This window comes from Gopherus flavomarginatus, chromosome 20 (genome assembly GCF_025201925.1).
Source record: "Gopherus flavomarginatus isolate rGopFla2 chromosome 20, rGopFla2.mat.asm, whole genome shotgun sequence".
NCBI classification, from domain to species: Eukaryota; Metazoa; Chordata; order Testudines; family Testudinidae; genus Gopherus; species Gopherus flavomarginatus.
In genome coordinates this window covers 8,535,977-8,548,425 of record NC_066636.1, presented here as the reverse complement: position 1 = coordinate 8,548,425, position 12,449 = coordinate 8,535,977, and the positions used below count along the sequence as shown (strand labels likewise).

Sequence of the window (12,449 nt, the reverse complement as noted above, 5' to 3'; positions counted from 1 at the left end):
CTGTCCCACGCCAAGCTGGGATGAGCTGGAGCAAAAGATGGACGTCATTCTGCAGCCTGTCTGGGGGAGAAGGGCAGTTGTGGGCGTTTCAGAACCGGTTTTAATTAATTTCACATCATAATTCCCTCAGGCCCTTTCCCTGCAGACAGACACCCTAGATTCTGTCATGCTGGAAAATGCTCAATCTGTTTATTACAATTTAGACCTGGCCCCTCCTGCCAGGCTAAGTCCACAGACACATTTTTAACCTCCCTTCTATCTCCCCTCACCCCTTCTCTGAACACAAGGCTAGAAAAGAGCAGAACCAAAGGAGTCACTGTGGGGGATTCCCTCAGACACTGACCCCATGGCAGCCACACCCCAGCAGGGGGAATATGGAGTCAGGAACTGGTTTTTGCTCTGTCTGATCCTTGTTTTGTTCACTGGAAAGTGGTTCTGCCCCAGGATGCAGCAATACATGTGTCTCGGTGGACTAGAGAGCTGGAAATCTCTCCCCCACATTCATTTCTCCCACTGCCCCTTTCAGTCTCTCCTTCCCCTGTCCTCTCTCCCTGCCCCTCTGGCTGGGACAGTCCCATTCCTGGGGGCTTTGCTCTCCCATGGCTGGATTTCCTCCTGGCAATCGCTAATGGGAGGAGAAATGAGGTGGGGTTGTTTGTGCAGAGTCACTTTCTTGCCAGACCCTAGGACATTCCCTGAGGTCTTTCAGTTACCTGGAACTCTGGCTCAGAATTTAGTAGTAACAGGGCCCAGGGCTTCCCTAGGGGGCTAGAACCAGCTGCAGAAAGTCATCCCCTGGGCCGGGCAGAGAAGAAGCTTTAATTAAGGTCACTTCCCAGCACAGAGCCCCACTGGGGGAGCAGCAGCTGCCAAGCCTGGTCTCCCAGATCACAATGGAGGCTGCAGTCTCTGACCCAGGAAGCTGAACCCCAATATCCTGAGCAGAGAGGGACAGAGCGTTTGAGCAGCTTCCCTCCTTTAGCTCTCTGGGGAGAGCAGCTAATGGGAGCCCCTCCTCACAGGGAGAATGGCTGATCTCATTTGACCCACTGTCCATCTGGAATCACTCCTTGTCTTTCCATACAGTGACTCTGGATTAACAATGGTCTCAATGACACCGGATTTCAGAAAGAATGAGTCCAGAATGCTGTGGAAAAGACCATCGTGTGGCAGTGCTGACTCCCTTCCCACCTCCCTCACCCCCGCAGATCTAGGACAAGGACTGGGGGCACAAATTTTCCAAACGGAACCGAAAGTTCCTGCAGTTTTCAAAAGAGGAGAAAAGCAAAATCTGTGATTTCACACTAACAGTGTTTGCTAAGTGGACAAAAAGTTATCACAGTGACAGGGCACGTGACTGGGGAATGGACTTGGTGACCTGGTGACTAGGAGCCAGGACTCTGGCACAAGTTGACCAGAGAGAAGGATCATGGTTAGCAGCAGCCCCCAGACACCCCCTAGTACCCAGAGCCCAGACGCCCCAGCCAGGGGCCCCAGACACCCCCCAGCCAGGGGCCCATCAGATATTCCCTGGGACGCAGCCCCGAGTCCCTGGCCAGGGACCCCAGATACCCCTCAAAGCTCCACCGGCCAGAGAACCCCCACCACACCATGATTGCCAGGTTGGGAATCCCAAAGGGTTCCCCCCACCAAGAGCCCCCAGCAGCCAGAGACACCCTCAAGGGACCCCCCCCACTGGGAACTCAGACCCTCACTGCCTGCCTAGGAACTCCTCCACCCTCCAGCACGATCTACCCTGACATTTGCCTGGGACCCCCTCCTCTGCCCAGTGTGACCCTCTGATGCTTTACAGTGGGACCCCTCACTCTGCTTCCCTGGCATGCCCTCACCTAGTGCCAGGGATCCCCTCCCCCAGCTCTGTGCACTGGGCATGGCAACAAAACCAGGAACCAGCAGGGGAAGCACAGACAGAGCTGCTGGCACATAACCAGGCTCCCTCTAACCCTCTGTCCCGCCTCCCCAAGAGACACCCACCCCCACTTTTCTGCAGCCACCAGGCCCCCAGCGATACCCACCTCCAGGACCCATAACCTCAGGGATGGGCACATCAGAACCACCACCCCCGAAAACCCCAAACCTCCACAATCCACCAACCTAACTAGGGTACCCCCTGCCCAGCCACCCAGAGGCCTCCCCCTACCACAATGCCCCTTCAGCGGCAATGTCCCCACCCAGACACCTTCCCTGCCCCTGCAAGTGTTACCTCACAGAGTGTGAGAAGTGGCTAAAAAGTTAACACCACCCACTGCTGGCCAGTCACACAGGCAGAGGGAGCCTGGGGGGTGCTTCTCTAACAGGAAAATGGAAGGCCTGGAGGGCAAGAAAGGTCCACGGGCTGTCACTAGCAAGTAATGGCCACCATGGATCCAACCCAGAGGTGGCTGCATCTTAGCACATTGGGAAACAACCCATCATATTCAATTAGAAATAAAACAACTAGAGAGAAGTGGGGCAAATGTTTGGGGTATTTTATATCAATCTTTGAGACACGCAGAGAGAACCTGTCACAAACGACATCTGATAACATGAGAGAAAACCACCAAGATCGGAGGGGATTTGATGTTGCTATTAAATAACTAGTGGAAAAGGGGGACTGTTGGACTGGATTTTATATGACTGTCCAATACATAAACAGAATGTGATGGTCCCCCCCGGCCCCGGGGCAATCATTCACGTGAGCAGCTCAGAGCCCTTTGAGAAGCTGATTTAACGGGGTGGGGGGGGGAGCTGGAAGGCTCCCTGGACAATGGAAGGGGGCAGCAGGGGGATTGGGAAATGGGGTCTGGGCAGTCTCCATGGGGGATGTGCTCCTCCCTTCCCTGCCCTGGCAGAGAACGGGAACCTCATCCCATCCCACTCCAGTGGGAGCCATGTTCTGGGGAATGATCCAGGGCAACAATTTCCCACCCAAACAAGGACAAATCGCTGCAGATAAAATGGGTGGGAAAATCCACCCCCCATCAGAGAGATTTTAAATTGACATTTGAGAAGTATGGAGAGAAAAGGGAAAATTAAAGGCAATTAGAGAGCTGATCATTCGGGGGGGGGGGGGCGGGAAATCTCCCTGGATTTTATAGCCATGTGTGATAATGAGAGAGAAAAGGGGAAATCTTGCGAGAATGTGTGTGGGAGGAAGTGGCAAAAACAGGGACAGGATCCAGTTAACTCACCTCCCCCCGCACCCCAGGAATGTCCTGGCTGCACAGAGACAGATCTACCCCCCTCCACCCCAGTGACCTCCCCCTCCCTGCAACTCCGGCTTCCCCCCGCCCTGACACCCCACAGACACCAAAGGGGGGGGGGCTCTGCCAGCGCCTCCCCCTGAGCTCAACTCCTGCTCCTCCCCTCAGCCCGGATTGTGCCCTTTAGCCGCCCCCGCCGACCCTGCCTCCAGCTGCCTGACCGCCCCCCGCCCATCAATTTCCTGCTCAGCGCCCCCCCCCGCACGCTCCCTGTTACTCCCCCGCCCGCTCCAGCCCCGCCCCCAGCGGAACATTACGGCTGTCCGGGCAGGGGGAAGGGAAGCGGCTTCCGCAGCTGTTACTGGGCATGCGCAGTGCCCGGGAGTAGCACATTGCTATGGGGAGCGATTTAATACACCGCCCCCCCCCCCGCTGGGGCCCCGGGCTCCCCCTCGGCCCCCCCGCCAGGCCTCAAGCTCTGCCCTAGGCTCCGCCCCCCCCCGGGCAGGGCCCCGGGGTCCGCCCCCCCCCACGGACGGCCGGGACCCAGTCTCTGCCCCCTCGACGGGCCCCAGCCCCCCACCCAGCGGGGCGGGCGGATCCTGCTGCAGCTCCACTAGGGCCGAGGCGGCTCCGAGGCTCCTCCCAGGCTCCCCTGGGGCAGAGTCACTTTCCCTTCCCCCCAGGGTCTCTTACTCCCCGGGGGCTCCGGGTCACAATGTCCCAGCGCCCTTCCCCTGCCTGCAGCTCCGGCTTCTCCCCTCCCCTCCCGCCCCCTCCAGCCACACCAAGAGGAACCCCCGGGCCCCAGTCTCTGTCCCCACTTGGATCCCAGCGGGGCCAGGGGCAGGTCCTGGCTGCAGCTGAGAACAGCGGCTCTGCTCCGGCTCTGGCAGCTGCAGCGCTGCTAGCAGCACGTGGAGAACCAGGGAGCAGCTGCTCAGCCCGGGCTCCACGTCACAATGTGCCAGAGCCCCGTCCCCAGGAGCTGCCCCACCCCCGAGCTGAGCCAGAGTCCCGCCCCCAGGAGCTGCCCCACCCCTGGCTGTGCCAGAGCCCCACCCCCAGGAGCTGCCCCGCCCCCGAGCTGAGCCAGAGTCCCGCCCCCAGGAGCTGCCCCGCCCCCGAGCTGAGCCAGAGTCCCGCCCCAGGAGCTGCCCAGTGTTGGGTCTCTGGGCTTTGTTCTCCAGCCTCCTTCTTCCCAGCACAGCGCCCGCCCCGCTCTTGCGCTCCCAGCTGCTCCCTTCCTCTGTCTGCAAACATCCCCCCTCACCCCCCGCGGGCTGGGTGCAGCGCTCGCTGGGGCTGTCTTCAGTGGCTGAAGTTGCCTCCATCTCTGCTTCACCTGGAGGGGGAGAGAGGAAGAGAGGAGATGGTCCCAGGGTGTGAAAGCAGAATCAGAGGGCAGGGAAAGAAGGACTGTTTGGAAAGGTGTTTTTTTGCGGGCGGAGGGGGGGTGATCCAGAGGGAGTCAGAAGAAGTTGGGCAGCAGAGGCTCAGGGAAATTGAGGGGAACATCCTGGGTGTCCCAATGTTGGCCAGGGTTTATACAGCACCTTGCACGATATGGGGTCTGATCTCAGTCATGGTCTGTGCAGCACCTGGGAGCCCTGATGTCTGTTTCCTGACCACAGGCTCTGGGAATGGAGAGAGGGAAACCTCAGCACCTGAAGGTTAATGCAGCCCTGTGTGCAACCCCTGCTAGGGTGACTGGACAGCAAATATGAAAAACTTGGAGAGGGGGTGGGGGTAATAGGCAGCTATATAAGAAAAAAGACCCAAAAATCGGGACATCCAGTCACACTAGTCCTTGCTGCTCTCATAAAGGGTCGGCTTAGAGAGGGTTTGGCTACGCTTGCAGCTGTCCAGCGCTGGGAGTTAAAGCTGTCTTCCTACAGCTGTGTAGGGAAAGCGCTGCAGTGTGGACACACTGACAGCTACCAGCACTGCAGTGTGGCCACATTTGCAGCGCTGTTGGGAGTGGTGCATTATGGGCAGCTATCCCAGTGTTCAAGTGGCTGCAATGTGATTTCAAAAGAGAAAGGTGGGGCAGAGTGTGACAGGGAGCGTGGGGGAGACAGAGCGAGTGGATTTTTGGAGCTGACACTGTGTCAGCTCCCTGCCTTGAAAGTTCCAACCCCTTCCCCCACCCCTCTCTCATTCACTAAATGCAAATAGCTGCCTTTGATTTTTTCGTCACAGACCAGATAAGCAGCTGCTCCAAAAGAGACACCCCCCCGTGCCCACCGGGCTGCTTCTCTCCTCAAGCAAACACCAGTTGTGGGCGTTCCAAAGGGATCCCCCTGCCTCTTCTCATTCACTGCAAACAGTAACTGTGTTTGGTTTTTAGCTAAGCAGCTCTGGGAGCCCCGAGCTCACAACAAAACAAACAGAGGCATCACACCAAAACAAAGAGCGTTATCTCTACTTAAAAGCATTATGGGAAGTTCTGGAGGTCAGTGACAGCGTAGTAAGATTAATCACTGTTTACACTGGCACCCCAGCTCTGCAGCACAGCGCTGTTCTCTTTATTCCCCTCGTCGAGGTGGAGTACAGCCAGCGCTGTAGCCAGGGAGATACAGCGCTGTATGTGCCTTGCCAGTGTGGACGGGGAGTAAGTTACAGCGCTGTAAAAGCCACCACCAGCGCTGCAAACTCTCCAGTGTAGCCAAGGCCTGAGTTATAGTAATAAAAGCAGCAAAAAGTGCTGTGGTACCTTATAGACTAACAGACCGTATTGGAGCATGAGCTTTCGTGGGTGAATACCCACTTCGTCAGATGCAACAATAGTCCCATATGGGCTAGTTCAGGATTTCTGGTTTTCATCCCAGGTGGCCTGGGTTCAACTTCTGGTGTGGGAACAGTACAGAGCTTTTGCCCAGAGTGGAGACAGGAAAGGAAAGGGGATCCTGCCAGCAGGGGAGTAGACAGTGTGGGGAGGGAATACCAGAAGTGGGGGTGGAGCAGTGGTCTGGGGGAAGATGAGGGAAGGATCCCAGAAGTGTGGGAAGTTGACAAGCCTGGAGAGCACAGGCCTGGCATGGGGACCTGGAAGAGTGAATGTGTCCCTCTAAACCCATCAACTGCAGACTAGGCAGGTTTGGAAGAATTGCGTATTTGTTGGTAAATGTCAATTTCTGTGTAAACACACAACCCAATGGCAAAATATTTCCATCAATAATCATCAAAATTAACAGATGGGCAAAGTAAGAAACATGCTGCTTGAGAACTTATCATGTTGTAGGAGCAGCAGTGATCTGTATGCTCTGCATAACCTGTATGCTCAAAAGGTCTGTTAAACTCCCCCAGCTTGTGTCCTTTCCCGCTTTGAATGCCTGTGAAGTGGCTTTCCCACTCTCCTTTGTACCTCCAGTGAATACCCTTCACCCAGGCCCATCTGGCCAGTGGTTCGCTGTGTTACATTCTATTGGCACCTCAGGGAGACTGATCTTCATCGCACCGTCCATCGCTGCGCTGTGGGACACTTACCTTAAAGGATCCTGACATCTCCACTGCCAGGCCTGTCCTGGGAGCGTGAGTATGAGTGTGACACCCTCCCCCATCCCTTCTTTTGAGCTTAGCTATCAAGCTAATAAATGTGCTGCTTTCTGCCAAACTCTGGGAGGGAGGGGTATTATTAGTCCTCTCTAAGCTTACTAACTGACCCAATTTTGGGTAACACAAGCAACATTGTTTGATCTGTTATTGTACCAAAGGGGGAGATGGTTGTCTATAAAGGAGGGTGAAGACTAAATGCCTCTGATTTGAACCCATGCAGGCAGAGCATAATGGGGTAGCAGTCCATCACCTTAACCACTCGGTCACCTCCTCTGAGCTGTCAAAAAACAGACAGGAGGAGAAATCTAAGGCCTGCAGAGATTGGACACTAAGGAGTTTTAAATACTAAGCGTAAGCAGGGTCTGAATGAGCTCCCCTCTCTCACCTACTGAGGAGCTGGGGAAAGACTTCAGGAACAGACCATGTTTGCATAGACACACCTACTCTGCCTAGCTATGCAGTATGATGGGGCCGCTTCCCCAAAATGACCAGTTTGGGATGGTCTTGGGTTACAAATCACTTTAGGATTGAGTGGAATGAAATGTTATTCTCCTTCCTGTATGAGTGAAGGGCAGCAGAACATACCTAGTCCCGTCCCTGATGGAGGGGTAGGTGAGTGAGGAATAGCTTTTTATTGGACTGCAGAGAAGTGATTGAGGACGTCACCCTAAACCAGTGGTCCCCAAACATTTCACATTGTGCCCTCTTAGCCATGGCTGTGGCCCCTCGGAAGCCACGGTCAAGAACCGGGGCTGGGAGGAGTGGGGCTGTTGCTTGCTGGGGTGAGGGTTGAGGACAGGGGTAAAGGGGTCGACGCCGGGCTGGGAGCCAGAGTCTCAGGCTGAGGGTGGAGTTGGGGAAGAGCTGTGGCAGAGTGGTGCTCCCTCCCTGCCCTCTATGTGGGCTGGCTCAGGTCCTGAGGTGCCCCCATGACTGTTCCTCTGTGTCCCCCTAGGAGTCACACCCCACATTATGGGGACCACTGAACCCTACTCGCTAAGCCGGGGCTAGTGATGCCAAACCCCAGGGAAAGGGAGAACAAGTGTGGGGGCCCCAGCACCAGAACCATGCCCCTACCTTCTGTCTGTGGCTCTACCCCCTTCCACCCATGGCCCCATCCACTGCCACTTCTGTTCCACCCCTTCCCCCACCAGCCCCACCCTATCACTCCTTTACCCCTGCCCCGCTGTGGCCCTGAGACCAGAGAAGCTCTGTGCCCCTGCTGCAGCCCCCGGGCTGTAGCAGGGAGTGGGAGCTCCTCCAGCCCTGGGGCTGACATAGGGGAGACTTTTCCAGGGGGACCTAACTTGGCCAGGGCCCCTGATCATGGGCCCCACTGTCCCCTTGGCAGTGCAAGGTTTGGGGAGGCTGAGCCCCCTTGTCATAAACAGATAGCTAAGGGTTAATGTTCTTTTACCTATAAAGGGGTAACACCAGTAACCTAAAACACTGACCAGAGGACCAATCAGGAAACAAGACTTTTTCAAATCTGGGTGGAGGGAAGTTTGTGTGTGAGTTCTTTGTTCTTTGTCTTGTGTCTGTGGCGTCTCGGCTATGAGAGTGATTTTTCTATCTCCTGCCTTTCTAATCTTCTGTTTCCAAGTTGTAAGTACAAAGATAATAAGACAATAAGTTTATATTGGTTTTTTTGTATTTACATATGTGTAGTTGCTGGAATGTTTAAATTGTATTCTTTTTGGAATAAGGCTGTTTATTCATTTTTTTCTTTTAAGCAAATAACCCTGTATTTGTCACCTTAATACAGAGAGACCATTTTTATGTCCTTTTCTTTCCTTTTTATATAAAGCTTTCTTTTTAAGACCTGTTGGATTTTTTCTTTAGTGGGGACTCCAGGGAATTGAGTCTGCAGCTCACCAGGGAACTGGTGGGAGGAAGAAGTCAGGGGGGAAAATCTCGTTGTGTTAGATTTACTAGCCTGACTTTGCATACCCTCTGGGTAAGGGGGAAGAGAGATTAGCTATCTTGGTACTTCTATTTCCAGGACTGGAAACAGGGAGGGGGGAGTCCCTCTGTTTAGATTCACGGAGCTTGTTTCTGTATATCTCTCCAGGAACCCAGGGAGGGAACACCTGGAGGGGAGGAGGGGGAAGGGAAATGGTTTATTCCCCTTTGTTGTGAGACTCAAGGCATCTGAGTCTGGGGGTCCCCCGGGGAAGGTTTTGGGGAGACCACAGTAAGCCAGGCACTGTATAAATCCATGGCTGGTGGCAGCTTTACCAGGTCCAAGCTGGTAACTAAGCTTGGAGGTTTTCATGCTAACACCCATATTTTGGACGCTAAGGTCCAAATCTGGGAAAAAATGTTATGACACCCCTCCCCCTGAGCCTCCATTACGAGCGCCCAGGCTACCACTGCTCAGTGTGTGGCCAGTCTCTGTGTTTTCTGCTGCTCGTTCTGGGGAGCCTGGCCGGCCTTAGGGGTGGTGCCCCCCGATAGCCGCCCAGGGCTCCAGGGGTCAAAGGGCACCGTGTGCAGTGCAAAGGTGCTCACTGCTCTCCCCTGCCCCAATGCTCCTCCATGGAGCACATAGAGGTTTGAGGGGAGTAAGGAGCAACCCTATGTGCTCCATGCGTCCTGGTCACTTTTCCCACTTGGGCTGTGCTGTGAGGGGAGCATCAGAAGCTGCTGCTCTCTGCCCTCCCGCTATGCAGCCCGGCTGAGGAAAGTGACCTGGATGCAGGGAGCTCGGATGATCTCACTTCTTGCCCCCACATCCCACAGCCCCTAGGGGTGCCCAGATGAGCAGCGTTCCAGGGAGGAGTGGAGGGCAGCATGCCAGCTGCTCCATGCACACAGGTCAGTCTCCCCATGTGGGTGCAGGAGGGGGTGCAAGGGGTTTCTGTGATGCCTATTCTATCAATATCGTCACTCAATACCAGGCACTCAAATTCACCAGTCTTAGTACTTAGACGTTCTAGCGTTTGTATTTAAGCACTTCTAAAATGTGTCCCCATTTTAGCTGTCTGCTATTACATGATGTAATTGAGGGAGACTCTTTCATTTCACTGTTTCTCATCAGAACCTACCTGTACATTATCATCTTCCATCCTCTCCACCTTACTAGGCTATAGAGAATCCCTGTGAATAGTTCCTCTCCTAACGGATGTCTCTGTCTGAACCCTGTGCTCCTCAGCGCCTGTCGGCTTTCCCCAGCTCTGAGGCTGTGTCTACACCGCGCACCTTACCACGGTGCAGCTGTGCCACTCTAACCATGCCATTGTAAGGTGCGCTGTGTGGCCGTCCTTATCGCTGAGAGAGAGCTTCCCCGGCAACAAAGCCAAACTACGTCCAATGAGGGCAGGAGCTTCGTCACCGGGAGCACAGCTCCACCTATGATGCGCTGTTCACACTGCCGCTTTTCATGGCTCAAATTTTGGCATTCGGGGAGTGTTTTTTCTCACCGCAGAGAGACAAAATTTTTAGCAACAAAAGCCGAAATTAAAAAAAACTCCTCTGCAACCTATTTAATTTTACCTTTATACAACCTTTATACTGCCTCCAGTTCTGGTATCCTCATTTGAAAAAGATGTTGTGAAATTGGAGCTAGGGCAGCAAAGAGCCACCAAATGTTCTGAGGGCTGGAGAAAAATGCCTTCCAGTGAGCTATTGAAAGAGCTCAACCTGTTTAGCTTATCAAAAGAAGATTGAAAGGTGATTCATTGAAGTGTTGAAGTGCCTTAATGGAGAGAAAAGATTGGGTATTTAAGGGCTCTTGAATGGAGCAGAGAAAGGCATAACAAGACCCAATGGCTGGAAAGTGAAAAGAGACAAATTCATATTAAACTAGGCACAATAGTCAACAGCGAGGATGATTCACCACAGGAGCAAGCTAACCAAGGAAAGTGGTGGATTCACCATCTCCTGATGTCATTTAATGAAGACTAGATGCCTTTCTGGAATGTGTTTGCCCCAAAGTAGCTGTTATGTCATACAGGAGGCCTGTGATATGCAGGTTAGACGCTCTAATGGTTTCTTCTGACCATGAAGTCGACTAATTTCTGAAAAACTGGTGTGTAGCATTGGGAGCTAGCGTCTGATGTTTTCCTGTCTAGCCGGCTTGCTGCCTAGAACTGAACGCTCCTTGAGTGGGGGTGATCCACAGGGAGTAGCTCAAACCTCCAAAGTGCCTGGCCAGGGGCAGGACATTAGCCCCGCAAGGGAGGGGTGTGGCAGGTGACATCACAAAGGCCTTTTGCAGGACCTAGACTATTGGTCAAAGGTGGTGGGGAGGTGGTGACCTCACAGAGAGGATGCTGACATCAGCCAGGCAGGACAGGGGCGAGGGGCCAGGGAAACCTCAGAGACCTCTGTGGCTTTGCTTCAGCACGTTTTCCTTCTCCAGGTCTCTCTTTGAGGACTGAGAGATTATTTGGGGTCCATGGACGTGAGCGCCAGGAGGAACCTCTTTCGAGTTTCCTCCTTCCCTTGTAGTGATTTTACTAGAAAACAGCCGTCCCTGTTTAGAAGGTAAGAGCTTCCTGGAGGTTTGAAACCTGTTCAGTCTGATCTATCTTGTGACAAGTGAATTCGAGGCATGGAAAACACGAGCTTAAGGAGGCAGAATTTTATTGCGCACCTGGGATTTTGTCCCTTAGAATCATGGGACATTAGGGTTTGTCATTTTTGTTTCACCTTTTCCTCCATCCCTCCCTCCATCCATCCTTTCTCTTCTTCTCTTGCTTCTTTTGTCCTTTCTCCTATTCCCTTCCCAACAACAGGACGGAGGGGTGTGTGTGTGTGTTGCAGGGGAAGTCCTCTGCAGCTCCCACTATGGAAGGTCCACCCAAAATGTGGGACTGAAATAGTGCTCGGGCAGTGATCCCACCGGTGACCTGGGCCATCCTTTGGGCTCTCTGTGAGAACCCTCAGCCTCCCATCCTCAGTCTCTACCCTGATTGGTTGAGCAGGGGGTTATTGACAGGGAGGAGACTCAGGTCCTTGTTGTTCTCTTTTAAGATCAAGTAAATAAGTCAGAACCAGTTCTATCTTTGATTAATTTTGCTGCTTCTCTGCATTAATTGTCTCTGAGCAGTTGATGATTCCCTCTAACATTGCAGTTCCTCCTCAAATACTTGCTGAATAATTACTGTCACTGTTGTTGGTCTGGAGCTCATCTGAGAGCACAGTATTCAGGTCATTCAATGTCTGAAATTCAAGATCCGATGGTTTGTTTGAAAATCAGGGCTCTTCGGTCCTATTCCAACACTGCCTCTGACGGGCTGTGTGACCTAAGACAAGTCAATTTCTCCTTTCTCAGCCTTAGCTTCTCCCTCTTTCAAGTAGGGATAATAATGATCCGCTCTTACCTACCTCATGGTGGGTGAAGGATGCGGATCCATTGGGAGTGTCACTAGAAAGTAGTGCATAATATGAAGGTTTCCCATCATGTTTACTGAGAGCAGATTATGACATAATAGATTAGCTGAAATAGTCTATTTTATTTGTATTTTTTTATTTTGAATTGTTAATAGTAGCAACGACTTAGCTCAGATTGAAGCATCTTATCTAATGGTTGAGATGTAAGTGTCTCCTCTTTGTGTGCGAGGAGACAATTTAACACACTCTGACAAAGAGGAGATGCTTTTGTTTTGCAACAAAATATTTTTGCAAAGATCTTTCATCCCACTTGTTATGATTTTGAGAAACAAACTGGTTTAGTCTAATGGG

General features: G+C 53.1%; 2 protein-coding genes across 4 annotated transcripts in view; one reads left to right on the top strand and one right to left on the bottom strand.

The window, feature by feature from the left end:
- LOC127037812 (zinc finger protein 333-like) overlaps nucleotides 1-12,449 on the bottom strand; it is a 1,302,204-nt gene that overhangs the window by 112,725 nt on the left and 1,177,030 nt on the right. The gene's annotated exons all lie outside the window — the stretch shown is intronic.
- ZNF302 (zinc finger protein 302) overlaps nucleotides 1-12,449 on the top strand; it is a 105,685-nt gene that overhangs the window by 70,504 nt on the left and 22,732 nt on the right. The window lies entirely within an intron of this gene.